This window comes from Oncorhynchus gorbuscha, unplaced genomic scaffold, assembly GCF_021184085.1.
Source record: "Oncorhynchus gorbuscha isolate QuinsamMale2020 ecotype Even-year unplaced genomic scaffold, OgorEven_v1.0 Un_scaffold_8399, whole genome shotgun sequence".
Taxonomy (NCBI): domain Eukaryota; kingdom Metazoa; phylum Chordata; class Actinopteri; order Salmoniformes; family Salmonidae; genus Oncorhynchus; species Oncorhynchus gorbuscha.
The window spans coordinates 1,263-11,047 of NW_025751576.1; the positions used below are offsets into that span (position 1 = coordinate 1,263).

The 9,785-nt window shown below is 46.8% G+C and overlaps 1 pseudogene; it reads right to left on the reverse strand.

Annotated features, from left to right (window-relative positions):
- Positions 1 to 5,097: 5,097 nt before the first annotated feature.
- On the reverse strand, positions 5,098 to 8,498 carry LOC124029957 (annotated as a pseudogene).
- Between the last annotated feature and the right edge of the window lie 1,287 nt (positions 8,499 to 9,785).

The window sequence follows — 9,785 nt, forward strand, 5'->3', positions numbered from 1 at the left end:
GTATTCTGCCCAGGGGAGCTGTTCTGCCCAAGACGCAGGGTTTCTGAAAGAAAGGCTGCGTAGTATGCGACCAATCGTCTGATTGGCCCTCTCTGCTTGACCGTTAGACTGGGGATGAAACCCGGAAGAGAGACTGACGGACGCACCAATCAAACGACAGAACTCCCTCCAAAACTGTGACGTGAATTGCGGGCCTCTGTCTGAAACGGCGTCTAACGGGAGGCCATGAATTCTGAATATATTCTCAATAATGATTTGTGCCGTCTCCTTAGCGGAAGGAAGTTTAGCGAGGGGAATGAAATGTGCCGCCTTAGAGAACCTATCGACAACCGTAAGAATCACAGTCTTCCCCGCAGACAAAGGCAGACCGGTAATGAAGTCTAAGGCGATGTGAGACCATGGTCGAGAAGGAATGGGGAGCGGTCTGAGACGACCGGCAGGAGGAGAGTTACCCGACTTAGTCTGCGCGCAGTCCGAACAAGCAGCCACGAAACGGCGCGTGTCACGCTCTTGAGTCGGCCACCAGAAGCGCTGGCGAATAGACGCAAGAGTGCCTCGAACACCGGGATGACCAGCTAACTTGGCAGAGTGAGCCCACCGAAGAACAGCCAGACGAGTGGAAACAGGAACGAAAAGGAGGTTACTAGGACAAGCGCGCGGCGACGCAGTGTGCGTGAGTGCTTGCTTAACCTGTCTTTCAATTCCCCAGACTGTTAACCCGACAACACGCCCATAAGGAAGAATCCCCTCGGGATCAGTAGAAGCCACAGAAGAACTAAACAGACGGGATAAGGCATCAGGCTTGGTGTTCTTGCTACCCGGACGGTAAGAAATCACAAACTCGAAACGAGCGAAAAACAACGCCCAACGAGCTTGACGGGCATTAAGTCGTTTGGCAGAACGGATGTACTCAAGGTTCTTATGGTCTGTCCAAACGACAAAAGGAACGGTCGCCCCCCTCCAACCACTGTCGCCATTCGCCTAGGGCTAAGCGGATGGCGAGCAGTTCACGGTTACCCACATCATAGTTGCGCTCAGATGGCGACAGGCGATGAGAAAAATAAGCGCAAGGATGAACCTTATCGTCAGACTGGAAGCGCTGGGATAGAATGGCTCCCACGCCTACCTCTGAAGCGTCAACCTCGACAATGAATTGTCTAGTGACGTCAGGAGTAACGAGGATAGGAGCGGACGTAAAACGTTCTTTTAGAAGATCAAAAGCTCCCTGGGCGGAACCGGACCACTTAAAACACGTCTTGACAGAAGTAAGAGCTGTGAGAGGGGCAGCAACTTGACCGAAATTACGAATGAAACGCCGATAGAAATTAGCGAAACCTAAAAAGCGCTGCAACTCGACACGTGACCTTGGAACGGGCCAATCACTGACAGCTTGGACCTTAGCGGAATCCATCTGAATGCCTTCAGCGGAAATAACGGAACCGAGAAAAGTAACGGAGGAGACATGAAAAGAGCACTTCTCAGCCTTTACGTAGAGACAATTCTCTAAAAGGCGCTGTAGAACACGTCGAACGTGCTGAACATGAATCTCGAGTGACGGAGAAAAAATCAGGATATCGTCAAGATAGACAAAAACAAAGATGTTCAGCATGTCTCTCAGAACATCATTAACTAATGCCTGAAAAACAGCTGGCGCATTGGCGACCGAACGGCAGAACCCGGTACTCAAAATGCCCTAACGGAGTGTTAAACGCCGTTTTCCACTCGTCCCCCTCTCTGATGCGCACGAGATGGTAAGCGTTACGAAGGTCCAACTTAGTAAAGCACCTGGCTCCCTGCAGAATCTCGAAGGCTGATGACATAAGGGGAAGCGGATAACGATTCTTAACCGTTATGTCATTCAGCCCTCGATAATCCACGCAGGGGCGCAGAGTACCGTCCTTCTTCTTAACAAAAAAGAACCCCGCCCGGCCGGAGAGGAAGAAGGCACTATGGTACCGGCGTCAAGAGACACAGACAAATAATCCTCGAGAGCCTTACGTTCGGGAGCCGACAGAGAGTATAGTCTACCTCGAGGAGGAGTGGTCCCCGGAAGGAGATCAATACTACAATCATAACGACCGGTGAGGAGGAAGGGAGTTGGCTCTCGGACCGACTGAAGACCGTGCGCAGATCATGATATTCCTCCGGCACTCCTGTCAAATCGCCAGGTTCCTCCTGAGAAGTAGGGACAGAAGAAACGGGAGGGATGGCAGACATTAAACACTTCACATGACAAGAAACGTTCCAGGATAGGATAGAATTACTAGACCAATTAATAGAAGGATTATGACATACTAGCCAGGGATGACCCAAAACAACAGGTGTAAACGGTGAACGGAAAATCAAAAAAGAAATAGTCTCACTGTGGTTACCAGATACTGTGAGGGTTAAAGGTAGTGTGTCAAATCTGATACTGGGAAGATGACTACCATCTAAGGCGAACATGGGCGTAGGCTTCTCTAACTCTCTGAAAGGAATGTCATGTTTCGAACCCATGCTTCGTCCATGAAACAACCCTCAGCCCCAGAGTCTATCAAGGCACTACATGTAGCACCCGAACCGGTCCAGCGTAGATGGACCGACAAAGTAGTACAGGATTTTGATGGAGAGACTTGAGTAGTTGCGCTCACCTGTAGCCCTCCGCTTACAGATGAGCTCTGGCTTTACTGGACATGAATTAACAAAATGTCCAGCAACTCCGCAATAGAGGCACAGGCGGTTGGTGATCCTCCGTTCCCTCTCCTTAGTCGAGATGCGAATCCCTCCCAGCTGCATGGGCTCAGTCTCAAAACCAGAGGAGGGAGATGGTTGCGATGCGGAGCAGGGAAACACCGTTGATGCGAGCTCTCTTCCACGAGCCCGGTGACGAAGATCTACCCGTCGTTCTATGCGGATGGCGAGAGCAATCAAAGAGTCCACATCTGAAGGAACCTCCCGGGAGAGAATCTCATCCTTAACCACTGCGTGGAGTCCCTCCAGAAAACGAGCGAGCAGCGCCGGCTCGTTCCACTCACTAGAGGCAGCAAGAGTGCGAAACTCAATAGAATAATCCGTTATGGACCGTTCACCTTGGCATAAGGAAGCCAGGGCCCTAGAAGCCTCCCCACCAAAAACTGAACGGTCAAAAACCCGAATCATCTCCTCTTTAAAGTTCTGGAACTTGTTAGAGCAATCAGCCCTTGCCTCCCAGATAGCTGTGCCCCATTCTCGAGCCCGGCCAGTAAGGAGTGAAATGACGTAAGCAACCCGAGCTCTCTCTCTAGAGTATGTGTTGGGTTGGAGAGAGAACACAATCTCACACTGCGTGAGAAAGGAGCGGCACTCAGTGGGCTGCCCGGAGTAGCAAGGTGGGTTATTAACCCTAGGTTCTGGAGGCTCGGCAGGCCAGGAAGTAACAGGTGGCACGAGACGTAGACTCTGGAACTGTCCAGAGAGGTCGGAAACCTGAGCGGCCAGGTTCTCCACGGCATGGCGAGCAGCAGACAATTCCTGCTCGTGTCTGCCGAGCATGGCTCCTTGGATCTCGACGGCAGTGTAACGAGCGTCTGAAGTCGCTGGGTCCATTCCTTGGTCGGTTCCTTCTGTCATGCAGGTGAAAGAGGACCCAAAAGCGACTTAACAGAAACAGAGTTTATTCAAGTCCAAACAGAAAACGACAAATCCTGAATCCTTAACAGGAAATGTCCAAACAGGGAATAACCGAAATCCTCTAGTCTGTAGAGGGAATAACAGGAGAAGCGGCCACAGACTGCAGGTCGCTTCGGGTAGGCGCAGGCCGTAGCTGACAGAGACACCTGCTCACACGCAGCATCTGATGAAGGCAAAAACACGACAGGACAGGGCGATACACAATCACAGCACGGTGAATTCTAAACAAGGAACCGACAGGACAGGAACGGAACACAAAGGAAGAAATAGGGACTCTAATCAGGGGAAAGGATCGGGAACAGGTGTGGGAAGACTAAATGATGATTAGGGGAATAGGAACAGCTGGGAGCAGGAACGGAACGATAGAGAGAAGAGAGAGCGAGAGAGTGAGAGAGGGAGGGGGAGAGAGAGGGATAGAAAGAGGGAAAGAACCAAATAAGACCAGCAGAGGGAAACGAATAGAATGGGGAGCACAGGGACAAGACATGATAATAAATGACAAACATGACAACTTTATACAAGCTGTACACTCACTACTTTATACAAGCTGTACACTCACTACTTTATACAAGCTGTACACTCACTACTTTATACAAGCTGTACACTCACTACTTTATACAAGCTGTACACTCACTACTTTACATTGTAGCAAAGTGTCATTTCTTCAGTGTTGTCACATGAAAAGATATACTCAAATATTTACAAAAATGTGAGGGGTGTACTCACTTTTGTGATATACTCTACACACACACACACACACACATACATATATATATATATATATATATATATACACACATATATATATATATATATATATATATATATATATATATATATATATATATATATATATATATATACACATATATATATATATATATATACACACATATATATATATATATATATATATATACATATATACATATATATATATATATATATATATATATATATATACATACATATATATATATATATATATATATATACATACATATATATATATATATATAGAGAGAGAGAGAGAGAGAGAGAGAGAGAGAGAGAGAGAGAGAGAGAGAGAGAGAGAGAGAGAGAGAGAGAGGAGCAAGAACTATACATGTATGGACGACAACGGGACTCACTCCTGCTTCCAGCGATGTGGTGACCTGCACACTCCAAACCATTTTTTTTTTAGGATGGGCAACCACATTATCAACATCTCACTTGGCATTGTCATCATTTAATTGAAATAAAACCAATGTTGTCTTTATTTCTTCCTATGTTGACTATTTTTGCTATAGAGATTCACACTATTGTGTGACTCAATAGGGCTACAACACAGAGCAGCTCCCATTGACCCCTCCCACATCTCTGTGGCTGTTGCTAAACTTCTTGGTGGCTGGGAAGGGAAGGGGGAAAGCTGTTTGTAGGATAAATAGAAGCAAAGAGGTGGTGAAACACAGGATTTCCCTAGCCCTTTCTGCCTTTGCTGGAGATTCATGTTCTTCACGTCCGTGTAGTGTTTTGGTAAATGTAAAATCTTATCTAATTCTGCAATCCACAAATTGTCATCCAAGCCTTTCTCTGAGACAAGGAGCTCTGCTTGACTGAGTTTTGGTTTGTGTTGACAGTCCGAACATTGGCGAATTTAGCTACTCTTCTAATCCCTATGGAATCCTGAAGGTTGCAATCCTTTTTGATGGGCCTATTGATCTAAAGGATGTTCCCCAAGAAGTAGCATGCTCTATTGGCTCACTTTCACTGCATCCACCACAACTGGGTTACACTCTAAGAAGCGGCAGAAGTCGGCTTTAACATGGTTCTTCGTGAACTATGAGTTCTCAAAGAGCCAGATGAACAGCCGTAGGTCCTCCTCCTTGGGCTTCATGATGTGAAGCAGCCGATAGTACAAAACAAACAGCTGTCCCGTCCCTTGAAACAATCCCTTCCGCAATGGATTCACAATGGACAGGTCATTGTTTGGGCTCCCACCAATGAGCAGATCAAACCTACACCATTTCTGCATGTGTGCTTTGGTGATCAGTCGCATGTCTGCCACATTAATCATTTTACTGTCATGGTTGATCATGGAGACTGCGATGGACTGCTCACAAATCTCTGAGGCCATGTATTTCTCTACCTTGAAACACAGCTAAATAATTAGTAGGATTAAATTTTGCTGTCATTATGTCTTCAAATTTACTTTAAACAGATGGCAATTTTCCATCACAAGCAAAGTTTGTCAAAAATGCCTACCAATGCTAGCTAAAATCTGGTATATATATGCTGACTTCAAAGCTGATTTCCACCTAAACTTTATTCATTCACTTAATCAGTCTCTCTCTCACATCTCTCCCAAAGATTATCTATTGCCTCAGCAAAATTGAATCTGGGCTGCCTCCCTCTTGCCTCATGAATGATGTCATTACTGGCTGAAGAGAGAGCGCAGACTTTTATAAACTAAGCTACTTCAAGGCAAATGTTGTTGTTCAGTATAATAAATGTCCCAAATGGAAGGGAAATACATTGTTTGTCATCTGTAGCCCCATGAAATCACATAAAACAAGCTCAATAACTAAATAAATGCACACACTCCTATTGAATATGCATTCACCACCTTTTCAAGCCAATATAATGCACTTTAGATTGCGTTTTCATCAGCGCCAATTGAAAATATATTGAATGGATCAATCAAGGTACTGAAAGCGCATACAGTGGGCAACATCATCAACATTCCACCCACGAGCCTCTCGAAAAACTTTGATTTGGAAGCGAGAGGCACCTTTTCGTAAGTTGGAAGACATACATACCTAGCATGTGAGACATTATTTGCTGGCCTTATAAATGCTAGCCAGCTAACTAATATTTAGAAGAAAATAAATGTGTTATGTTAGAGTTATATGAATGTTTTTATTAACCCGTTTGCATTCCAATAGCTTTGCTAGCTAGCTTGCTGGCTAGGTGCAGTAGTTTGCTGGTTAGTTACAGTAGTTTTCTACTGACATAAATTGTGTTGTTGTGCCAAACTTTTCCCTGCTTACTGGCATTTGAATATAGTATAGGAATAGGCCATATGGACACAGTAGTAGTAGTCAAGATGTAGATTTCTTATTACATTTTTATAATAGCCTTATTTTACCAGGTAATACACACTGAACTGTCAGTTCACTAGGTGAAGGGGTGCGGTTGTCCGAAGGATGATGAAGAGCGGGTGCTCTTGGTGGGGGGGTGTGATCGTCCGTAAGACTATGAAGAGTGGAAGTTCTTGGTAGAAGGGTGTGGTTGTCCATAGGACGATGAAGAGCAGGCGCTCTTGGTGGAGTGGTGTAGTTTATGAAAAGCGTGGTGCTCTTGGTGGAGGACATGGTTGTTAGTAGGACAACAAAGAGTGGGTGCTCATTGGTGGAGGGATGTGATTGTCTGAAGTTCTGAAGGAGAGGGCTGCTCTTGATGTTGGAGTGGCACAGTGATTCAGGTCATGGTGGAGTGACAGGATCAGGTGGAGAATGACTCTGGGTGTTTGGTGAAGGAGTCCTATTTGAGGCAACTGATTGTACAGTGCAGACCCCAAATAGTCAGGACTATCGGATGATAATTCCAGAACAGAGGGTAGTGTGGGCTTGAAGGAGATCTTGTGGGTTTGATCAGATGTAGCTGCGGTAAGCCTGGCAGGACCAGCGGCCTGGGAGATTAGCTGAGTGATCAGACAGCTATTGGCGGATTTGGTGAGGGTGTGGTGAAGATGAAGATGGAACCATTGGCAGTAGGTTACGTGACCAGTTTCTGTGATGAAGAGGGGCTGCATTATGTGATAGCTGGAGGTTGATGAGGTAGTTAGAGGTTCGTAAAGGCTGATGAAGGATGGGATGCGATACAGAAAGACCGGGTGGATTTGGCGAGCTGCTCTTGATTCATTTGAAGGTGAAGATAAGGGAGTCTTGAGATTGGATGATGATGTCAAAAAAGTCAGTGTGACGGGCAGAATCGAATGAGTTGGAAGTGGTGATAAGTCAGTATCAGTTGAAGTTTGGTAGGAAGCGATTCTGTAGAGATAGAAAACCAGAATTCGCAAGGAAACTCCCTGGAAGGAAGAAACTTTTAAGTAACTAGACTCAATGAGGGTGATGCCAGATAGCTTGACCTGGCAAGAAAAACTCCCTAGAAGGGGGAAACTTATTAAAGAACTAAATGTGACAGGGGAGAACGTGGAGTCAGTATGACCATGGAAAACTCCCTGGAAGGAAGAAACCTTGTGAGGAACTGTGCTTGAAGGGGGGCATTCAGGGTAGCTTGCATGGGCAAGGAAAACTCCCTAGAAGGGAGAAACCTTGTGAGGAACTATATGCGGCAGGGAGAACCTAGAGTCAGTATGACCAAGGAAAACTACCTGGAAGGAAGAAAGCTTGTGAGGAACAGGACTTGAAGGAGGAATTCTGGAGAGACAGCATGACAAGAAAAACTCACTGTAAGGAAGAAACCTTGAGACACACTTCGATTGACCGGGGAACCCATTCTTCTTCAGCTGGTGAGTTTGAACAGATAGACCATATAGGCTAGATGGTTCCTTGAAGGTGACTTGAGTTGTATTTCGCTGGGTGGAGAAAGGTGGCATGGACTTTTGATCAATAATGTGGATGTTCAGTATGTAGAACATTTAGGTTGCTTGTGAACCAGGCCAAGGTATAAGATTGCTGGGAGACGGTACAGTAGACCGGTGCTCATGTGGTGGAGGTAGGTAGGGATCTGGGAGGTATTGTTGCTGAAGAAAAAATCCGTACCCCAAAAATCCGTACTGCCGGTATGAGGCCGTCCGAAGGCTGAGGGATGGTGGTGGTGGAATGGAGAGACACGTCGTCGCTCATTTTATGTGAACTGGGTCAATAGGCTTCAGTGAATAATGAGGAAGAAGTTGGGAGGTGGACGAGACTGTGTCGAAGGCGGGTCGAAGTCTGATGAGGCCGGGTCGAAGGCTAGAGCGAAGACTCACGTGGCCAGGTCGAAGGCTCTTGCGGCTGAGTCCTGTAAGATCTGTCGGTGGAGCACAGGTGATGGGGGTGAAGAGGGATGGAATTGTGGCTTGCGGGCACGAGGACAAGATGCCTGTTACAACCAGGCCAGCAAGTGGGACAGTGGTTGAAGAGGCAACACGAACGGACCTTGGGGCCAGCAGGGGAGAAGAGCTGGATGAGGCAGCAGGAAAGGACCTCCGGGCCAGCAGAGGGAGCACCGCCAGAAGACTGTGTCCAGGAGGGAGACAGGGGATATGGGAAGAGTACTTGTGTTCAGATAAAAAGAGGGAGAGAGTGGCCTTCCGGCAGTGGGAAATAGAGGGCTTTGGAGCAGAGAGCAGCAATCCATAGCTGTGATGAGGCAGGAGATGAAGGGGGGAGGGTGCTGTTGTACCCATTATATTAGAAAGAAGATTGATATATGGGATAATTGGGGGAGGGACTATTTGTTTGTGGTCGGTCTGCAGGCACAGGGATGAGAACATGGATGACAGAGAAGATAACATGGAAAGGGAGCAGGGATGGGGAAAACATAGACACAAATGTGTTGTCGGCGAGCTCCTGGCCAGCAGGGGGAGCAGGAAGTGGCAGGACATGAACCTACATCAATGGGCCAGTAGCCGGAGCTGGGGGAGCAGGCGCTCTGCCATCTTGAGACCGGTAAGTAATGTCACAGCGAATGGGATTATGGGGGCGTAACATCATCGTCGGCAGTCTGGTGTTTGTTGTTGGTGGGTGGTGAACGTGCTAGTGGGGCCCTCTCCGCCAAGGGACCCGGTGTAGAATGAAAAAAGTATGGCTTTGGGATGTCCCCGGTGAAAAGGGATTGCTTCTGGCTTGGCCTTGTTGTCGCTGTAGGCAGCCACTTGGGAGTGGCGAGATGGTCTAGCAGAGATAGCTGGTGCCTTCTGGCTGGGGCGACTCAAATCAGGCGAGACCAGAGATGTGCAGCATTGGTGAGAAGATCTAGTGGAGTAGGCTGGGCATTCAGGGAATAAAATGAACACCCGCCATCCAACAAATGTAGGTTGATGTAGGTATTGGTGGGAAAGAACATCAATTACATTCACATTTGCAAATAAAAATGGTCAAAAGTCAAGTAAGAAAATTCTGCAGTAGCTGTTTTCAAAGTATTTCTGC